Genomic DNA, 20,367 nt, shown 5'->3' with positions numbered 1-20,367 from the left:
CTTACCGCCTTACTCTCAGTCTTCTAAAAAACCAAGTATGGGAAATGAGGGAGGTAATATAGAAAACACTGCTGGCCAAAGTGGCTGGCTTGGTGACATTAAACAAAGTCAAGGGCAGCACCTACATCACACTACTTTACAGTGGGGTAAATGGTAGCCTCCACCTCCTTCTCCCTACAACAAAAAAAAGAAAGACACAAAAAGAAAAAGGAGCTGGGTGCAGCGGCTCACACCGGTAATCCCAACACTTTGGGAGGCCAAGGCAGGCAGATCATTTGAGGTCAGGAGTTTGAAACCAGCCTGGCCAACAGGGTGAAACCCCATCTCTACTAAAAATACAAAAATTAGTTGGACATGGTGGCGAGCGCCTGTAATACCAGCTACTAGGGAGGCTGAGGCAGGAGAATCGCTTGAACCCAGGAGGCAGAGGTTGCGGTGAGCCGAGATCACACCACTGCACTCCAGTCTGGGCAACAGAGCGAAACTTCATCTCAAAAAAAAGAGAAAGGAAACAGGCTTACATTCTGATCAGTTATTGCCACAGTGTTCTCAGCTGACAATCACACCATTTGGGCCTAGTGTTTTGTTATAACATTAGATCTCAAAATCATGTTTGAGAAGGGCAAAATACATGATATGGGCAAAGTACCAAAACTGTTTTAACTGTACAAACTGCATAATCTGTCTAATTAACCTATAGCTACTAGAGCATTGTACACATTTATTTCTAACTTATCCTAAAACCATTAATTAAGTCCTTTCATTTTAAACCAAGAAGATCCACAGGAAACCTATCTTCAAGATTCAGTACCTCCCTGACACTGTACCAAATTGAAGTTTTGTTCACGCCAATAGTAAATTCCAACTTTCAAAGTTTCCAGAAAATAAATCTTTCTTTTATAAAGTAAAATTAAAATTCTCAGTAGAGTAACTCACAGTCTAAATACAGCAATTCTCTCCCTTTCTAATACCACCCCATCCTCACCCCTAATCTCAACAGAAAAGTATAAGATTCTTTCTGAGGTATGGAATCACAAACATCAAGTCATTTAGTGAAGAAAATCCTCCTTTCAAAGCCCCAGCACATAATTACCCGTCTTCCACTTTACCGCTTCCAACAACACAGAAGGGTGAGGGAGGGATGGCATTCAACAAGGCTCAGTATCTCACAGAGCAATCCTTCCTAATATTGAGGAGAAATCTGCTTTCTAGTCATTTCAAAATGCTCGAGCTAGTCCCTCCTTCACAAGAAAGATCTTCAAATACATAAAAGCAGCTACTATTCTTCATTCCAATTTTTACTACAAATATGATACTTCCGGCCGGGCGCGGTGGCTCAAGCCTGTAATCCCAGCACTATAGGAGGCCGAGGCGGGTGGATCACGAGGTTGAGAGATCGAGACCATCCTGGTCAACATGGTGAAACCCTGTCTCTACTAAAAATACAAAAAATTAGCTGGGCATGGTCGCTCATGCCTGTAATCCCAGCTACTCAGGAGGCTGAGGCAGGAGAACTGCCTGAACCCAGGAGGCGGAGGTTGCGGTGAGCCGAGATCGCGCCATTGCACTCCAGCCTGGGTAACAAGAGCGAAACTCTCCGTCTCAAAAAAAAAAAAAAAAAATGATACTTCCACTTCTTTTTATTTTTTTTTTCTTTTCTCGCCCACCCCTGATACTTCCAGTTCTTTTATCATCTCTTATGTTGGACTAAAGAAGGAATAGGCGGGCGGATCACAAGGTCAAGAGATCGAGACCATCCTGGTCAACATAGTGAAACCCCGTCTCTACTAAAAATACAAAAAAATTAGCTGGGCATGGTGGCGCATGCCTGTAATCCCAGCTACTCAGGAGGCTGAGGCAGGAGAATTGCCTGAACCCAGGGGGCGGAGGTTGCGGTGAGCCGAGATCGCGCCATTGCACTCCAGCCTGGGTAACAAGAGCGAAACTCCGTCTCACAAAAAAAAAAAAAAAAAAAAAAAGAAGGAATCAATGATACAGAAAATGTAAAAAACAAAAGAATCTCTTTCTGAGCCTAATATTAATCCACAATGCAGATCAAATAACCACCAGGCTGGTGGTATATTAAGAATGGCCACAAATTATTTGCTATTCCTCCCTTACCAAGGTGGAGTCTAAGTCCCCTCTTGCAGTGAGTGACTCTGGGCTTGACCCTGTGAAATCAGCAACTACAAAAGCAAGCAGAGACCTGCTATGCAAGCAATGGAACTTGCCCTCTTAAAATGCTGCCCTGGGATGGCCATGCTGTAAGGAAGTTGGTCTAGCCTATTGGACATGAGAGGTCACGTGGGGAACCAACATGCTCTAACAGCCAACGGCAACTGCCAGACATGTGAGCGAAGCCATGTGGGACCATCTAACCCTTCCAGTTGTCATCTGACTGCATCTATGCCAGTTTAAGTGTAAGGAAACAAGCAGAAAAGCCACCAAGCCAAACCACAGAATTATGAGAAATAATATTTCTTCATTTTGAGACAGAGTCTTGCTCCATCACCCAGGCTGGAGTGCAGTGGCACAATCTTGGCTCACTGCAACCTCTGCCTCTCGGGTTCAAGCAGTTATCCTGCCTAAGCCTCTTGAGCAGCTGGGACTACAGGCGCATGCCACCATGCCCAGCTAACTTTTTGTATTTTTAGTAGAGACGAGATTTCACTGTATTGGCCAGGCTGACCTTGAACTCCTGACCTAGTGATCCACCTGCCTCAGACTTCCAAAATGTTAGGAGTATAGGCGTAAGCCACCATACCCAGCCGAGAAATAACATTTCATTGTTATTTAAGCCACTAAATTCAGAGCAGATGGTTACACAGCAATAAATAACTGATATACTCCTTCTTCTCCTAAACAACTGTCATTCATTTTCATTCACCCTCAATGAAAAAAAATTTCATAGTGTTTACTCCTTCAAGGGGTCTAAAATGATACTAACCAAAACTAACAATAATAATAATAATACAATTTTAAGGATCTACATGAGGTGTCAGGTTCTGTGCTTATGTAATACTGATTTATATAATACTATCTCTAATTCTTTAACTCTGTAAGTAGTTGTTAACATCCTTACTTATAGATGAAATTGAGGTAAAAGGTAAGTAATTTTCCAAGGTTACATGGACAATGAGTTTCCTTTCCCCACTTTGAAAATCTTACTATTAGAAATCTTAGACTAACTCTGTTTTAGCTCAAGAGGAGGTCAGACTTCCTGCTTAGCTAGGAAGCAACAGGAAAGACAGCAAGGTCTCCATTCCTTAAGTAAACACTAAGATCCAATTTGTTCAAGCCTCCCTACCGTGATTTTTTAAATACATAAAAGAAAACCTCCCCTTCAACTAGAATTGCACAAGATTTCTAATTAATAAGCATATGCTTCTTGAACGTAATTATGCAACAAAGGCTTAGTACATTCAAAAATAGGTCACAAATTCCTAAGAACAAAACGCAAAGAATGAAAGAGACTGGAAGCCCCTAGGCTTAAGCAGATCGAATTCTCTTTTCTTTTTCTTAATTTAAAAAAAAAAAAAAAAAAAAAAAAGGTAACTTTCTCTTTTACTCTTACTCTTACCTAACTGATGTTTTTGTACATTTTTTCATGCTTTTATGTGTTTTCGATATCTTTACTTTCAGGGACTATTAATCATAGTTCCAAATTCGCAAGGTACAGATGTGCAAAACCTACCTTCCACCCCGACCGTCCCAGTCACCCAGTTATTCTCCTCAAAAGCAAGCAATGTCACCAGTTTCCTATGTATCCTTTCGGAAATATTTTTAGCTATCCAAACAAATAAATATATGTGTTCTCCTCCCTGTATCCTCCAGGATGAGTTTTCTAAACATTTACACTAAATCACAAAAAAGAAAAATCAAAAAATAAGTATGCAGAAAACTTAGAAAATAAGAGGGAAAAAAGGATGACTTGGAGGAGTTAGAAAAGGAAGAAGAGTTGAAGGAAAAGGAAGAGAAACTGGAGGAGGAGGAGGGAGAGTTATAGGAGGAAGAGGAATTGGAGGAGGAGATGGAGTTACAAGAGAAAGAGGAACTAGAGGAAGAGGAGGAAGAGGAACCGGAAGAGGAGTTAGAGGAGGAAGAGAAACTGGAAGAGGAGGAGGAGTTACAGGAGAGAGTGAAAGTGGAGGAGGAGAAGGAAGAGTTACTGGAGGAGGAGGAAGAAGATTTGGAAGAACTGAAAGAGGAGGAAAAGGAGTTAAAGGAAGAAAAGCGGAAGGAAGAGGAAGAGGAGGAATTAGAAAAGCTGGAGAAGGAAAAGAGGAGGAGTCGTTGAGGGAGTTGGAGAAGGAGAAAAAGGAGGGAGGTGGAGAAGAAGGAGGAGAAAGAGGTGAAGTTAGAGAAGTTGGAGAAGGTGGAAGAAGAGGGGCAAAGGAGCTGGAGGAAGAAGTGAAACTCTCTTCCGTCCACCCATATCCTGCCCAGGCTCTCCACAAGGGAAGAGTAGAACAAGGGAGCCTAGGTCTAAAGTTAACCTTAACCAGTGGTCACCTATGGCTGAGCTAAATAAAAACCAGGGCTATTATATTTAAGGCATCATGGGAGGCACTGGGACACAAAAATAAACAGGACTCAGCCCCTGCCCGCCCTTAGTGAGATTATGAGCTACTGTTTACAATCCCAGCAGTCAGTTCTATAATCATCATTCAAAAGAGTGGTGTTACAGAGAAGAAATATCTTATAGTAGTGTTGACATCAGGTATTATTCAGAATGTAACACTATTTTTGAGGCCAAAAAAAGTTCAATTTTCATACATTTTCCAAAAGAATATGAGAGGCATTAAAATGATACAGAAGAAACAGAGGAGGTTACAATAGCAAAGCACCTTTATTCTTCCTTATTAGGAAAAGTTTTCCCCTTTCACAAGATCTACTGTGAAGGCTACTGAACACACTAAATGTCACTGTTATCAGTCACCCATGAAAAGGGACACATTTCAGATATTTCTGGAAAAAATGCTCCAGCTCTTCCCAAACACAAACCCCTTTCATTCCCAACACCAGTGTTCTCTGCCCCCACTACAGTAGTTAGGTTCCAAGCATCTCAACCTTTTCCTGTCATATCATCTTGGTCCACAGGGCCGAAACAATAAAAGGTCAAGACAACTGTCCTAGTCATGTTCCTTTAGAGTACCCTGGAAAGTAGAAATTATGGGAGGAACCAGAACAATAGGCCAACTCTGCTGCAGGCCAACAGGAGGAAGTTTAAAAATACCAACTTCAACAAGAAGGAAGGAGCACACAATAAAAAAAGACAGCTTGATGTAATGAAAAGAGGCATCAAGTACGGAATTCTGGCCTCTGGTCTTGACTCCTGAGTGGCCCTATGGAGAATACCTGCTCTAGCATGCATTAAGTAAGATTAGGGATGGAAAAGGACATGCACAGAGCCTTTAAAAATATGTATATATACCACCTCTCTCCAGTCCCTTAATTACCATATCTACCTGTGGCATTTACACACACTATCGATAAAGAACTATTAACAAATTAGCTGGGCATGGTGGCGCGTGCCTGTAATCCCAGCTACTCAGGAGGCTGAGGCGGGAGCATTGCCTGAACCCAGGAGGCGGAGGTTGCGGCGAGCCGAGATCGCACCATTGCACTCCAGCCTGGGTAACAAGAGCGAAACTCTGTCTCAAAAAAAAAAAAAAAAACTATTAACAATGGGGGATGGAAAGAAGAACAGAATAAACCATAAGCTCTGCCAACTTTTTAGTTTACTGTAGACTTCTTTCTAAGAAGTTAAAGTAGGACCATTTTTACTTAGTAGCTTAAAACAATAATGAATTAGTAGTTCTCATAAATCTATGAGATGGCTGGGCTCAGCTGGGAAGATCTTGTGAATCTTCCCTGGGATCATTCATGTGGCTCAGTCATCTGGCATTTTTACTGCAGCTGAAGACTCTACAATGGTGTCACTCACACATCTGGGACTCTGGTGCTGGCTGTTGGCTGGGTCTCTCTCCACATGTGATCTCTAACCATTCAGTGGCATAGCCTAGAGTTCACCATGTAGTGGCTGAAGCATTCCAAGATGGCAAAGGGGGAAGCCACCAGGCCTCTTGAAGCCTGGGATCCAGAACTTGGATATTACTTCTGCCACATTCTATTGGTGACAGCAAGTCACAAGGCAAGTCCACATTAAAAGTGTGAGGAGGCAGGGCACAGTAGCCCACACCTGTAATCCCAGCACTTTGGGAGGCCAAGGTGGGTGGATCACCTGAGGTCAAGACTTCAAGAGCAGCCTGGTCTACATGGTGAAATCCCGTCTCTACTAAAAATACAAAAATTAGTCAGGCATGGTGGTGCGTGCCTGTAATCCCAGCTACTCAAGAGGCTGAGGCAGGAGAATCTCTTGAGCTTGGAAGGCAGAGGTTGCAGTGAGCTGAATCAAACTACTGCACTTCAGTCTGGGCCACAGAGTGAGATTCTGTCTCAAAAAACAAAGAAACATTAAAATAAAATAAAATAAAATAAAATAAAAAGTGTGAGGAAATGGATTCTACCAATCAATAGGAGGAGCCACAAAATACTGCAACATGTTTTTCAGTCTAACAAATATGCACTCAATGGATATTTGTAGAATGAAAAAATGGAGTAAAAATATTCATATACCCTGTTTATTCATTAGCAGTCCATCTCAGTCACTTTTATTTGCTCATTAAATTATCAAATATAAAATCTCACTATAGAAGATACAAAAGAAATACAGTCTATGACTTGACTTGAAAGAGCTTCCAGACTCGCATCAAGATGGCCAAATAGGAACAGCTCCGGAACTCTCTCATAGTTCCCAGTGAGAGAGATGCAGAAGGTGAGTGATCTCCACATTTCCAACTGAGGTACCAGGTTCATTTCAATGAGACTGGTTGGACAGTGGGTGTAGCCCAAGGAGGGCGAACCAAGGCAGGGCGGGGCGCTGCCCAACCCTGGAAGTGCAACCAGCCAGAGGACAGAGGGCTTCACTCCTTGGCACCTCAATTTAGATACTGTGCTTCTCCCAGGGCTGTTGCAACCCACAGTCCAGGAGAACACCACCAGGCTTTTCTCACGACTTACCACACAGATATGAGTGACAGCTCTGGCAGGCCGGGACTGAGGTGTCCGCACTGATCTGGGTGAAGTTCTGACTAGCATCAAGAGCCCCTGTGGGACGGATCTACCAGGCCCCTCATAAAGAGGGAAATCTGAAAGCAGGGAGACAGGTGATATGGCTTGGCAGGTCCTACCCCCACAAAAACCAGCAAACTGAAGCCCAGTTGCTTGAGAGTTTTGCAGCCAGCACATCAGTTAGAACTGGACCCAAGACGATCTACCTGGGGCAGGGAACACATCACCTTTGCGAAGGCGAGTCTAATCTCACCTGTGTAAACAAAACCCAGAGAAAGCCTACACAGTAGCTGGGCTGAGTCTGAGGCAGCCCAGCAGTGCCTCTGCAGGCAGACAAGGGACAGACTGCCTCCACAAGCAGCTTCCTGACCCCTGAATAACAAAAAAAATGCCTCATATAGGAGAGCTCTGGCTGACATCTGGCGGGTACCCTTCTGGGACGAAGCTACCAGAGGGGAGATCAGGCAGCAATCCTCGCTGCAGCGCACACCCCTACGGGTGATTCCCAGGCAAGCAAGGTCTCGAGTGAACCTCCAGCAGTCCTATAGCAGAGGGGCCTGACTGTTAGAAGGAACACTAAAAAACAAAAATAAATAGATTCAACATCAACAGAAAGGATGTCCACTCAGAGACTCCACCCAAAATCACCAACCTCAAAGATGGAAGGTAGATAAATCCACAAAGATGGGAAGCAACCAGCCCAAAAAGGATGAAATCATCAAAGACAGAATGCCTCTCCTCCTCCAGGGGATCATAACTCCTCACCAGAAAGTGAGCAAAACAGGATGGAGAATGAGTTTGATGAACTGACAGAAGCTTCAGAAGGTGGGTAATAACAAACTTCTCCAAGCTAAAGAAACATGTTCTAACCCAATGCAAAGAAACTGAAAACATTGAAAAAAGGTTAGACAAAATGCTAACTAGAATAATCAGCTTAGAGAAGAACATAAAAGACTTGATGGAACTCAAAAACACAGCACGAGAACTTCATGAAGCATACACAAGTTTCAACAGCTGAATCAATCCAGCAGATGAAAGGATAACAGAGATTGAAGATCAACTTAATGAAACAAAACAAGAAGGCAAGATTAGAGAAAAAAAGAGTGAAAAGAAATGAACAAAGCCTCCAAGAAATATGGGATTATGTGAAAAGGCCTAATCTATGCTTGATAGGTGTACCTGAATGTGATGGGAAGAATCAATCCAACTGGAAAACACTCATCAGGATATTATACAGGAGAACTTCCCCAACCTAGCAAGCCAGGCCAAAATTCAAACCCAGAAAATACGCAGAACATCATGAAAACACTCCTCAAGAAGAGCAACTCCAAGGCACATAATCATCAGGTTCACCAGGGTTGAAATGAAGGAAAAAATGCTAAGGGCAGCCAGAGAAAAAGGTCGGGTCACCCACAAAGGGAAGCCCCCCACAGACTCACAGCAGATCTCTCAGCAGAAACCCTATAAGCCAGAAGAGAGTGGGGGTCAATATTCAACATCCTTAAAGAGAAGAACTTTCAACCCAGAATTTCACATCCAGCTAAACTAAGCTTCATAAGTGAAGGAGAAATAAAATCCTTTACAGACAAGCAAATGCTGAGAGATTCTGTCGCCACCAGACATGCCTTACAAGAGCTTCTGAAGGAAGCACTAAACATAGAAAGAAACAAACAGTACCAGCCACTGCAAAAATGTACCAAAAGGTAAAGACCAATGACACAATGAAGAAACTGCATCAAATAATGGGCAAAACAACTAGCCAGTAACAAAATGGCAGAATCAAATTCACACATAACAATATCAACGTTAAATGTAAACGGCCTAAATGCCCCAATCAAAAAACACAGACTGGCAAACTGGGTAAAAAGTCAAGATCCATCAGTGTGCTGTATTCAGGAGACCCATCTCACATGCAAAGACAAACATGGACTCAAAACAAGGGGATGGAACATTTACCAAGCAAATGAAGAGCAAAAAAAAGCAGGGGTTATGATCCTAGTCTGTGATAAAATGGACTTTAACCAACAAAGATCAAAAGAGACAAAGAAGAATATTATATAATGGTAAAAGGATTGTTGCATCAAGAAGAGCTAACGATCCTAAATATATATATACACCCAATACAGGAGCACCCAGGTACATAAAGCAAGTTGTTAACAACCTACAAAGAGACTTAGACTCCCACACAGTAATAGTGGGAAATTTTAACACTCCACTGTCAATATTAGACAGATCAATGAGACAGAAAATCAGCAAGGATATCTAGAACTTGAACACAGATCTGGACCAAATGGACCTAACAGACATGTACAGAACTCTCCACTCTAAATCCATAGAATACACATTCTTCTCAGCACCACATTGCACTTACTCTAAAACTGACCACATAGTTGGAAGTAAATCACTCCTCAGCAAATGCGAAAGAACAGAAATCATAACAGTCTCTCAGACCACAATGCAATCAAATTACAACTCAGGATTAAGAAACTCACTCAAAACTGCACAAGTGGCTAGGCGTGGTGGCTCACGCCTGTAATCACAGCACTTTGGGAGGTCAAGGCAGGCAGATCACCTGAGGTCAGGAGTTCAAGACCAGCCTGGCCAACATGGTGAAACCCTGTCTTTAAAAAAAGAAAAAACTGCACAAGTACATGGAAACTGAACAACTTGCTCCTGAATGACGACTGGATAAACAATGAAATGAAGGCAGAAATAAAGATGTTCTTTGACACCAATGAGAATGAAGACACAACGTACCAGAATCTCTGGGACACATTTAAAGCAGTGTCTAGAGAGAAATTTATAGCAATAAATGCCCACATGACAAGGGAGGAAAAAAATCGATACCCTATCTTCAGAATTGAAAGCTAGACGAGAAAGATCAAAAAAACTCAAAAGCTAGCAGAAGACAAGAAATAACTAAGATCAGAGCAGAACTGAAGGAGATAGAGACAAAAAAAAAAAACCTTCAAAAAAAAAATCAATAAATCTAGGAGCCAGTTTGAAAAGATCAACAAAATAGACAGACCACTAGCAAGATTAACAAAAAAAGAAAAGAGAGAAGAATTGAATAGATGCAATAAAAAACAATAAAGAAGATATTACCACCGATTCCACAGAAATACAAACTGCCATCAGAGATAACTATAAACAATTCTATGCACATAAACCAGTAAATCTGGAAGAAATGGATAAATTCCTGGACACTTGCACCCTCCCAAGACTAAACCAGGAAGAAGCTGAAACTCTGAATAGACCAATAACAACATCTGAAGTTGAGGCAGCAACTAATAGCCTACCAACCAAAAAAAGTCCAGGTCCAAATGGGTTCACAGCTGAATTCTACCAGACATACAAAGAAGAGCTGGTACAATTCTTTCTGAAACTATTCCGAACAATACAAAAAGAGGGAATCTTCCCTAACTCATTTTATGAGACCAACATCATCCTGATACCAAAACTTGGCAGAGACACAACTAAAAAAGAAAACTTCAGGCCAATATCCATGATGAACATCAATTTCAAAACCTTGAATAAAATACCAGCAAACCAAATGCAACAGCACATGAAACAGCTTAACCTTCACTATCAAGTAGGCTTCATCCCAGGGATGCAAGCCTGGTTCAACATATCCAAATCTATAAATGTAATCCATCACATAAACAGAACCAAAGAAAAAAACTACATGATTATCTCAATAGATGCAGAGAAGGCCTTTAACAAAATTCAACAGCCCTTTATGCTAAAACCCTCAATAAACTAGGTATTGACAGAACGTATCTCAAAATAATAAAACCTATTTACGACAAATCCACACCCAATAACATACTAAACGAGCAAAAATGGAAGCATTCCCTTTGAAAACTGGCACTAGACAAGGATGCCCCCTCTCACCACTTCTATTCAACATAGTACTGGAAGTTCTAGACAGAACAATCAAGCAAGAAAAAGAAATAATGAGTACTCAATTAGGAAAAGAGGAAGTCAAATTGTCTCTTATTTGCAGATGGCATGATTGTGTATTTAGAAGACCCCATTGCCTCAGCCCAAAATCTCCTTAAGTTGATAAGCAACTTCAGCAAAGACTCAGGATACAAAATCAATGTGCAGAAATCACAAGCATTCCTATACAACAATAACAGATAAACAGAGAGCCAAATCACGAGCAAACTCCTGTTCACAATTGCTACAAAGAGAATAAAATATCCAGGAATACAACTAGCAAAAGATGTAAAGGACCTCTTCAAGGAGAACTACAAACCACTGATCAAGAAAATAAGAGAGGACAAAAACAGATGGAAAAACATTCCATGCTCATGTTTAGGAAGAATTAATATTGTGAAAATGGCCATACTGCCCAAAGTAATTTATAGATTCAACGCTATCCCCATCAAGCTACCATTGACCTTCTTCACAGAACTGGAAAAACCCACTTTAAACTTCATATGGAATCAAAAGAGAGCCCACATAGTCAAGACAATCCTAAGCAAAAAGAACAAAGCTGGAAGCATCACACTACCTGACTTCAAACTATACTACAAGGCTACAGTAATCAAAACAGCATGCTACTGTACCGAAACAGAGATACAGACCAGTGGAACAGAACAGAGGCCTCGGAGGCAACACCACATATCTACAACCATCTGATCTTTGAACCTGACAAAAACAAGCAATGGGGAAAGGATTGCCTGTTAAATAAATGGTGTTGGGAAAACTGGCTAGCCATGTGCAGAAAGCAGAAACTGGACCTCTTCCTTACACCTTATACTAAAATTAACTCCAGATGGATTAAAGATTTAAACATAAGACCTATCATAAAAACTCTAGAAGAAAACTCAGGCAAAACCATTCAGGACATAGGCACAGGCAAGGACTTCATGACTAAAACACCAAAAGCAATGGCAACAAAAGCCAAAATAGACAAATGGGATCTAATTAAACTTAAGAGTTTCTGCACGGCAAAAGAAACAATCATTAGAGTGAACTGGCAACCAACAGAATGGGAAAAAATTTTTGCAATCTACCCATCTGACAAAGGGCTAATATTGAGAATCTACAAAGAACTAAAGCAGATTTACAAGAAAAAAAACAAACAAATCCATTCAAAAGTGGGTGAAGAATATGAACAGACACTTTTCAAAAGAAGACATTTATGAGGCCAACAAACATATGAAAAAATGCTCATCATCACTGCTCATTAGAGAAATGCAAATCGCCGGGTATGGTGGCTCATGCCTGTAATCCTAGCACTTTGGGAGGCTGAGGAGGGTGGATCACCTGAGGTCAGGAGTTCAAGACCAGCCTGGCCATCATGGTGAAACCCCATCTTAAAAAAAAACAAAAACAAAACAAAACAAAACAAACAAAAAAAAGAGAAATGCAAATCAAAACCACATTGAGATACCATCTCACACCAGTTAGAATGGTGATCATTAAAAAATCTGGAGACAACAGATGCTGGAGAGGATGTGGTGAAATAGAAACACTTTTACACTGTTGGTGGGAGTGTAAATTAGTTCAACCATTGTGGAAGACAGTGTGATAATTCCTCAAGGACCTAGAAACAGAAATTCCATTTGACCCAGCAATCCCATTACCGGGTATATACCCAAAGGATTATAAATAATTTTATTATGAAGACACATGCACACATATGTTCACTGCGGCACTGTTTACAACAGCAAAGACCTGGAGCCAACCCAAATGCCCATCAATGATAGACTGGACAAAGAAAATGTGGCACATATACACCGTGGAATACTATGCAGCCATAAAAAACGATGAGTTCGTGTCCTTTTTAGGGACATGGGTGAATCTGGAAACCATCATTCTCAACAAACTGACACAAGAACGGAAAACCAAACACCGCATGTTCTCACTCATAGGCAGGTGTTGAACAATAAGAACACATGGGCACAGGGAGGGGAACATCACACACTGGGGTCTACTGGGGTATTGGGGGCTAGGGGAGGGACAGCAGAAGGAGGGGAGGTTGGGGAAGGATAACACTGAGAGAAATGCCTGATTTAGGTGACAGGAGATGGAGACAGCAAACCACCATCCCATGTATGTAGCTATGAAACAATCCTGCAAGATCTGCACACGTACCCCAGAACTTAAAGTACAATTAAATTTTTTTAAAAAGGGCAAAGCAATAAAATAACACCATTATTTCTCTCAAGAAACAAAAAAAGAAAGCTTCCAACATATTTGGAGAGAACAAGACATACATACACATAAAAGGCTTGTCAAGGTTAAGAGTTCAACATAAACATAAGATGTACAATTAGTAGATTTAACAAGTAAAATACTGTACCTGCCAAATAAGGAATGTGAATAAGTACTATAAAAATTCAGAGACGAGAATGGATCAAGAAAGCCTGGAATGCGGAGTCAAAACCATATAAACAAGACTCAGCTTGAGCTTTGTGTTAAAATGTGACTAAGATGTGCATTCAATAGTTACGGTGGCCGAGCACGGTGGCTCACGTCTGTAACCCTAGCACTTTGGGAGACCAAGGAGAATGGGTTGCCTGAGGTCAGGAGTTAGAGACCAGCCTGGCCACCAATATGGTGAAACTCCATCTCTGCCAAAAATACAAAAATTAGCTGGGCACAGTGGCACACGCCTTTAATCCCTGCTACTTGGGAAGCTAAGGAAGGAAAATCGCTTGAACCCAGGAGGTAGAGGTTGCAATGAGCTGAGATAGCGCCATTGCATGCTACCCTGAAAACGGGAATGAGACTTCATCTCAAAAAAAAAAGAAAAAAGTTATGCCACTTAAGGAAAAACAGCATAAGCGAAATGAAGGAGGTGAAGTCTGGTAAGGCAGACACAGTGAGATACCTGTGAGATAAGCAGACATTACTACTCTTATTTTGAAGATATGGAAATGCAGCTCAGAACGGTTAGTTTAAAAAAACAAAAACAGGTCAGGACCTGTTATCCCAGCACTTTGCGAGGCCTAGGCATGTGGAAGTTCAAAACCAGCCTGGCAACATGGCAAAATCCCATCTCTACTAAAAATACAAAAATCAGCCAGGTGTGATGGCACACACCTGTAATCCCAGCTACTCGGGAGGCTGAGGCAGGAGAATCACTTGAACCCGGGAGGTGGAGGTTGCAGTGAGCTGAGATCACGCCACTGCACTCCAGCCTGGGCAACAAAGCAAGATTCCATCTCAAAAAATAAATAAGTCAAACCAAAAACAAACAAATAAAACCTGCCTAAGGTTTTAAAACTAACAACTGTCAAGCAATAATTCAAAACCAGATCTGCTTGGCCCCAAAGTTTGTGTTCTTTTCACTATACTATAACTTAATTCAAAGTTCAAAGTATGGGCACTTACTAACTGAAACAAGAAAATGTTTCAGCTACAGCATGTGGGGCATAAGAAAGAGAAAATTAGGAAACATGAAGTCAAATCATAAATAAGGAACTCAAGAAGCTTTAATAATATTCTATACCAAAGTATCAAGAAGCAATTAAATTACCAGCACGAGTTAATCAATAACCACATTAAAAAAGATCTCCGTGGAAATTATGTTCAAAGACGGTATGATACTTTAAAGCCAGTTCTGGAGGAAGGTATGATAGTTTCGAGCCAGAAGTTAGCAGGATTTACTTACACTGAGTCAGCATGTTTCTATCAATAGGACAATCTTTTTTGCATGAGGAAGATTTCTGAAACAATTACAGTAAGATCAGAAAGGAAGAAAGACAGAGGTGCTGCCATGCCCTGCCAGCAGGTCTGTGCTCAGTCTCCCTGTCCTTCTGTCCTTTCCTTCTTTGCCTCCCTCCCACTGTCCCACTCCTTTTGAGGCCCACACATTCACTCGGTGAACAATCATTTACTCTGACAGGTATTGAACGATGCTGACTACTAAAAATCACAGAAAGTAAAGACTTCATCAAGGCCTTCAAGAAGGTCACTGCCTGAAAGAGGAAAGAAACAAACGCAGTCACAATAGTATGGAGACAAGTCTTAAACCAGAAGTTTGTAGAAAGTGCTGTGGGTAGAAGAGGAAGGAAGATAAAACTCTGCCTGAGGGAACTCAGTCATGCTTCAACTGGGAATTGCAAGAACACTGAATCTACCACCAAGCACAGGGCAGCTCAGCACCAAGCAGAGCTCAGCAGCACCAAGCAGAGCTCAGCACTGGGGTAGGCCCAGCTTTCATTTGTCAGTCACAGACCCCTCCCCGTGTTCCACTGAAGGCTCCCACTCCAGCCTCCCTGGCTCCCTCCCTATCTCCTCTCAGCTTCCTTAGTGGTTTCAGCACCCAGACAGATGACAATTCCTCCTCCTTCCTGCCTCCTCAGACCTTTAACCTTCCAGTTGTCTGCTCCCAGGAATCAGCAATCTCTCCTCTGCTAGCTCATTCCCAGCAGCTTGTAAATGTCCTCTAAATCACTCATCTTACAAAGGCCCTCTCTTGAGCTCACATGCCTTTCATCCACGACACCATCAACAGTGAAGCTTCTTTAAGCCGTTGTCTACGCCAGGCAGCTCCACTGATACACTTCCTGCTCCCTCCACAGACCCTCTGAGCTGGCTTCACCCACTCACTTCACAAGAGCAGCTCTTGCCAGGAGCACCAGTGACAGCCATGCTGGCAATCCAAGGAAGACTTTTCTGTACTTAAACTGTACCACTCAGCAGCAATCCCAAGTTGATCACCCCTTCCTTCTTGAAAAATTCCCTACTTGTGTGAAAACAAATGCTCGTGCCTCCTTACTACTTCTCTGGTTGCATCTACGCAACTATCTCTACCCACCTTCCAGATCTCTGTTGGTGGGCTCAGTCCAGTGCCCCTTGTCCTCTCATGCTGCTCACTCCAAAATAACCAGCAACCATTTCCATGCCTATAAACTGATGTCTCCCAAATTTGTGTCTCCAAGCCAAATACCTCTGAGCTCTAGTCATATACACTGGCCTCCTTTTGGTTCCAAACTCTTTACTACTTCAGAGCTTTCGCTTACGTTGTTCCTTCTGCAAAAATAAATAAATAAATAAAATAAAAATATTGGCCCAGCTACCTCGTTCGTCTTTCAGGCTTCAGCTTAAATGCTCCCTCCTCAGAGACTCACTGGAAGTCCATTCTAGGGGGGCTCCCTTGTCACTGCATGCTGTTCTTTACTTTCAAGTACTTAAGGTACAATTCTACCATGTATTTACTGTCTGATTTTCCAACAGGACTGTCAGCCTTAAGAAGGTGGGGACCAGGCCGGGTGCGGTGGCTCAAGCCTGTAATCCCAGCACTTTGGGAGGCCGAGGCGGGTGGATCATGAGGTCAAGTGATCGAGACCATCCTGGTCAACATGGTGAAACCCCGTCTCTACTAAAAATACAAAAAATTAGCTGGGCATGGTGGCGCATGCCTGTAATCCCGGCTACTCAGGAGGCTGAGGCAGGAGAATTGCCTGAACCCAGGAGGCGGAGGTTGCAGTGAGCCGAGATCGCGCCATTGCACTCCAGCCTGGGTAAGAAGAGCGAAACTCCGTCTCAAAAAAAAAAAAAAAAAAAAAAGCAGGTCACAACAAAATAAAATCATTAACATTGGGTAACTTCTAGCTGATAAAATTACAAGTCCCTTAACATTATCTTTGTGTTTTCTTGTGTTTTCTCAATTTTTTCTATGATCAATATATATTACTTTTATTATTACAATTAGAAAAATGGTAGGCTGGACGCGGTGGCTCAAGCCTGTAATCCCAGCACTTTGGAAGGCCGAGGCGGGTGGATCACGAAGTGAAGAGATCGAGACCATCCTGGTCAACATGGTGAAACCCCGTCTCTACTAAAAATACAAAAAATTAGCTGGGCATGATGGCGCGTGCCTGTAATCCCAGCTACTCAGGAGGCTGAGGCAGGAGAATTGCCTGAACCCAGGAGGCGGAGGTTGCGGTGAGCCGAGATCGCGCCATTGCACTCCAGCCTGGGTAACAAGAGTGAAACTCCGTCTCAAAAAAATAAATAAAAAAAATAAAATATATTTTGGATAAAAGTCCTTTATCAGATATATGACAAGCAAATATTTTTTCTCATTCTGGGTTGTCTTGATGGTGTCACTGGAAAAAAAAAAGTTTTCCATTTTAATGAAGATCAAGATCAATTTATCTCTTTTTCTTTTGGTGCCTATGTTTTAGGTGCCATACTGAAAACGCCAGGCACGGTCGCTCACACCTATCCCAACAGGTTTGGGGGGCTGAGGCTGGCAGACTGCTTGAGCTCACGAGTTTGAGACCAGTCTGGGCAATGCTGGTCAAACCAGAGACAGAGATAGCAAAACCCTACCTTTTGTAGAGATAACAAAACCCTATCTCTACAAAAAATTCAAAAATCAGCTGAGTGTGGTGGTACATGCTTGTGGTCCCAGCCACTTGAGAGGCTGAAGTAAGAGGATCCCTGAGCCCAGCAACAAGTCGAAGTCGAAGTGGAGGCTGCAGTGAGACCTTGTATCAAACAAAAATAAAGAAACATTGTCTAATATAAGGGCATGAAGATTTACAACAACGTTTTCTTCTAAGAGGTGTTTTTTTCCTTTTTTAACAGAGATGGTGTCTCACTATGTTGCCCAGGCTGGTCTCAAATTCCCGGGCTCAAGTGATCTTCCTACCTTGGCCTCCCAAAGTGCTGGGATTCCAGGTGTGAGCCAGTAGGCTCAGCCTGAGTTTTATTGTTTCAGATCTTACATTTAGGTCTATGATGAATTCTGAATTTATATATATAAGTGAGGTAAGGGTCCAAATTCCTTCTTTTGTTATGTGGGTATCAACTTGTACCACCCATAATTTGTTGAAAAGACTATTCTTTATCCACTTAACTGCCCTTGCACTTTGTTGAAAACCAAATGACCATAAATGGAAGGGTTTAGTTCTAGATTCTCATTCTAGTCCATGGATCTGTATGTCTATCTTTAAGTCAGTATCAGATTGTCTCAATTACTGTAACTTTGTAGTAAGTTATCAAAGTCCTCCAATTTTGTTCTTTTTCAAGACTGTTTTGGCAATTCTGGGTTCCCTGCATTTCTACAAGAATTTTAAGATCAGCTTGTCAGTTTCTGCAAAAGGATAAACTGGAAAGTCATCCCTTTTCTTTATTTTGAAAGTGTGAAGAATTGTGCCAATCTTTCTTTAAATATTTGGTAGAATCACAAAACACAAAGTCATTTGGGCCTGAGCTTTTTTGTGGGGGCTTTTTGATTGTTAATTCAAGCTCTTTGTTATCAGTCTATTCAGATTTTCTATTTCTTCGGGAGGTTAAGGCAAGAGAATGGCTTGAACCCAGGAGGAGGAGGTTGCAGTGAGCCAAGATCACGCCACTGCACTCCACCCTAAGCGACAGAGCAAGACTCCATCTCAAACAAACAAACAAAAAAAAAGATTCTCTATTTCTTTTGGAGTCAATCTCAGTTGTGTCTTGCAAAAAATGCTTACATTTCACATGTTATCCAACTTGTTGGCCTAAAATAGATCCTAATATTTCTCTTTATTTTTTTTTTTTCTGAGACAGAGTTTCGTTCTTGTTGCCCAGGAGTGCAATGGCACAATCTCCTTCCGCCTCCTGGGTTCAAGCAATTCTCCTGTCACAGCCTCCTGAGTAGCTGGGACCACAGACGCACGCCGCCATGCCCGGCTAATTTTTTTAATTTTACTAGAGATGGGGTTTCGCCATATTGGCCAGGATGGTCTCAATCTCTTGACTTTGTGATCTACCGACCTCGGCCTTCCAAAGTGCTGGGATTACAGGCGGGCACCCTCATACCTGGCCATATTTCCTTATAATCGTTGTTATTTTCCATGTAAGGTCAACAGTGACGTCCTTTCTTTCATTCCTCATTTTATTAATTTATTCATCTAGCTCAAGGTTTGTCAATTTTGTTGATGCTTACAAAGAACCTATTTTTTTATTGTTTTTCCCTACATTTTTTTCCCTCTATTTCATTTATTTCCAATCTAGTTTTTTATTATTTTATTCCTTCTGCTCACTTTGGATTTAGTATGTTCTCCTCTTACTAGTTTCTTTAAGGTGGAAGATTAGGTTATGGATTTGATCTCTTTCTTCTTTTTTTAATACAACCATTTATAGCTGTAAATTTCCCTCTGGAAACTGCTTTTGCTCTATTTCTTAACTTATGATAGATTGCTTTGTTTTTTGCATGAAGCATAGTAGGCCCTCAATAAACATTTATTTTTGAAAAGTGAATGTCAGGGGATTTTTTCCTTCTTGTTTTGTCAGATGGATTCTCACTCTGCCACCCAGGCTGGAATGCAGTGGGCAGTGGCGTGATCTGGGCTCACTGCAACCTCCACCTCCTGGGTCCAAGCTATTAGCTCCTGTCTCAGCCTCCCAAGTAGCTAGACACCCACCACCACACCCAGCTAATTTTTTTTATTTTTAGTAGAGATAGGGTTTCACCATGTTGGCCAGGCTGGTCTTGAACTCCTGACCTCAGGCGATCCGCCCACCTTGGCCTCCCAAAATGCTGGGATTACAGGTATGAGCCACTGCACCTGGCCCAGGGTTTTTTGTTTTCAACTGTGGTAAAACATACATAAGATTTGCCATTTTAACTATTTTAAAACATATAATTAATTCAGTGGTATAAAGTACATTCACATTGTCGTGCAACCATCATCATCAGGATAGGAAAATATTTTGTCTTCATTTATCTCGGAGTATTTTCCAATTTTCCTGTGGCTTTCTTTTGGAATCATTGGTGATTTCAGTGTGTGTAGCTGAATTTCCACATATCTTTGAATTTCCCAAATTTCCTTCTGTTATTGATATCTAATTTCATTCCATTATGGTCAGAGAACATACCATGATTTCTATTCTTTAAATTAATTGAGGTTTTTCTTATGGCATAACATATGGTCTATCCTGAAGTGTTCCATGTATACTTCAGAACGATGTGCATCCTGCTATATTGGAAGGGATGTTCTATAAATGTCTGCCCCTTAATGATTTAAAAATTTGCCTGCATCTAGACCAGGTTTAAAAAAAAAAAAAATCTGTCAATTATTTAAATCTTAAATATTGATTTTATCCCCCACTTTCTATACTAAGTATTCCACGTGCACGTACAAATGAAAAGCAAGTCTCCCTTCAAAAACAAAAATGTTTCTAGTAACAAACGAAGAGTTGGTTTCCTGCAGTGAAATCCACTAAAAAGCTAAGCACAAAGGAGCTTATATGCTAGCTTTAGAGATTTTCTTTCTTTTTTTT

General features: G+C 41.5%; 1 protein-coding gene across 16 annotated transcripts in view; it reads right to left on the bottom strand.

Annotated features, from left to right (window-relative positions):
• CLASP1 (cytoplasmic linker associated protein 1) overlaps positions 1 to 20,367 on the bottom strand; it is a 285,245-nt gene that overhangs the window by 247,017 nt on the left and 17,861 nt on the right. The gene's annotated exons all lie outside the window — the stretch shown is intronic.

Source organism: Saimiri boliviensis, chromosome 5 (genome assembly GCF_048565385.1).
Source record: "Saimiri boliviensis isolate mSaiBol1 chromosome 5, mSaiBol1.pri, whole genome shotgun sequence".
In the NCBI taxonomy this organism is placed as follows: Eukaryota; Metazoa; Chordata; class Mammalia; order Primates; family Cebidae; genus Saimiri; species Saimiri boliviensis.
This window is presented reverse-complemented; position numbering and strand designations above follow the sequence as displayed.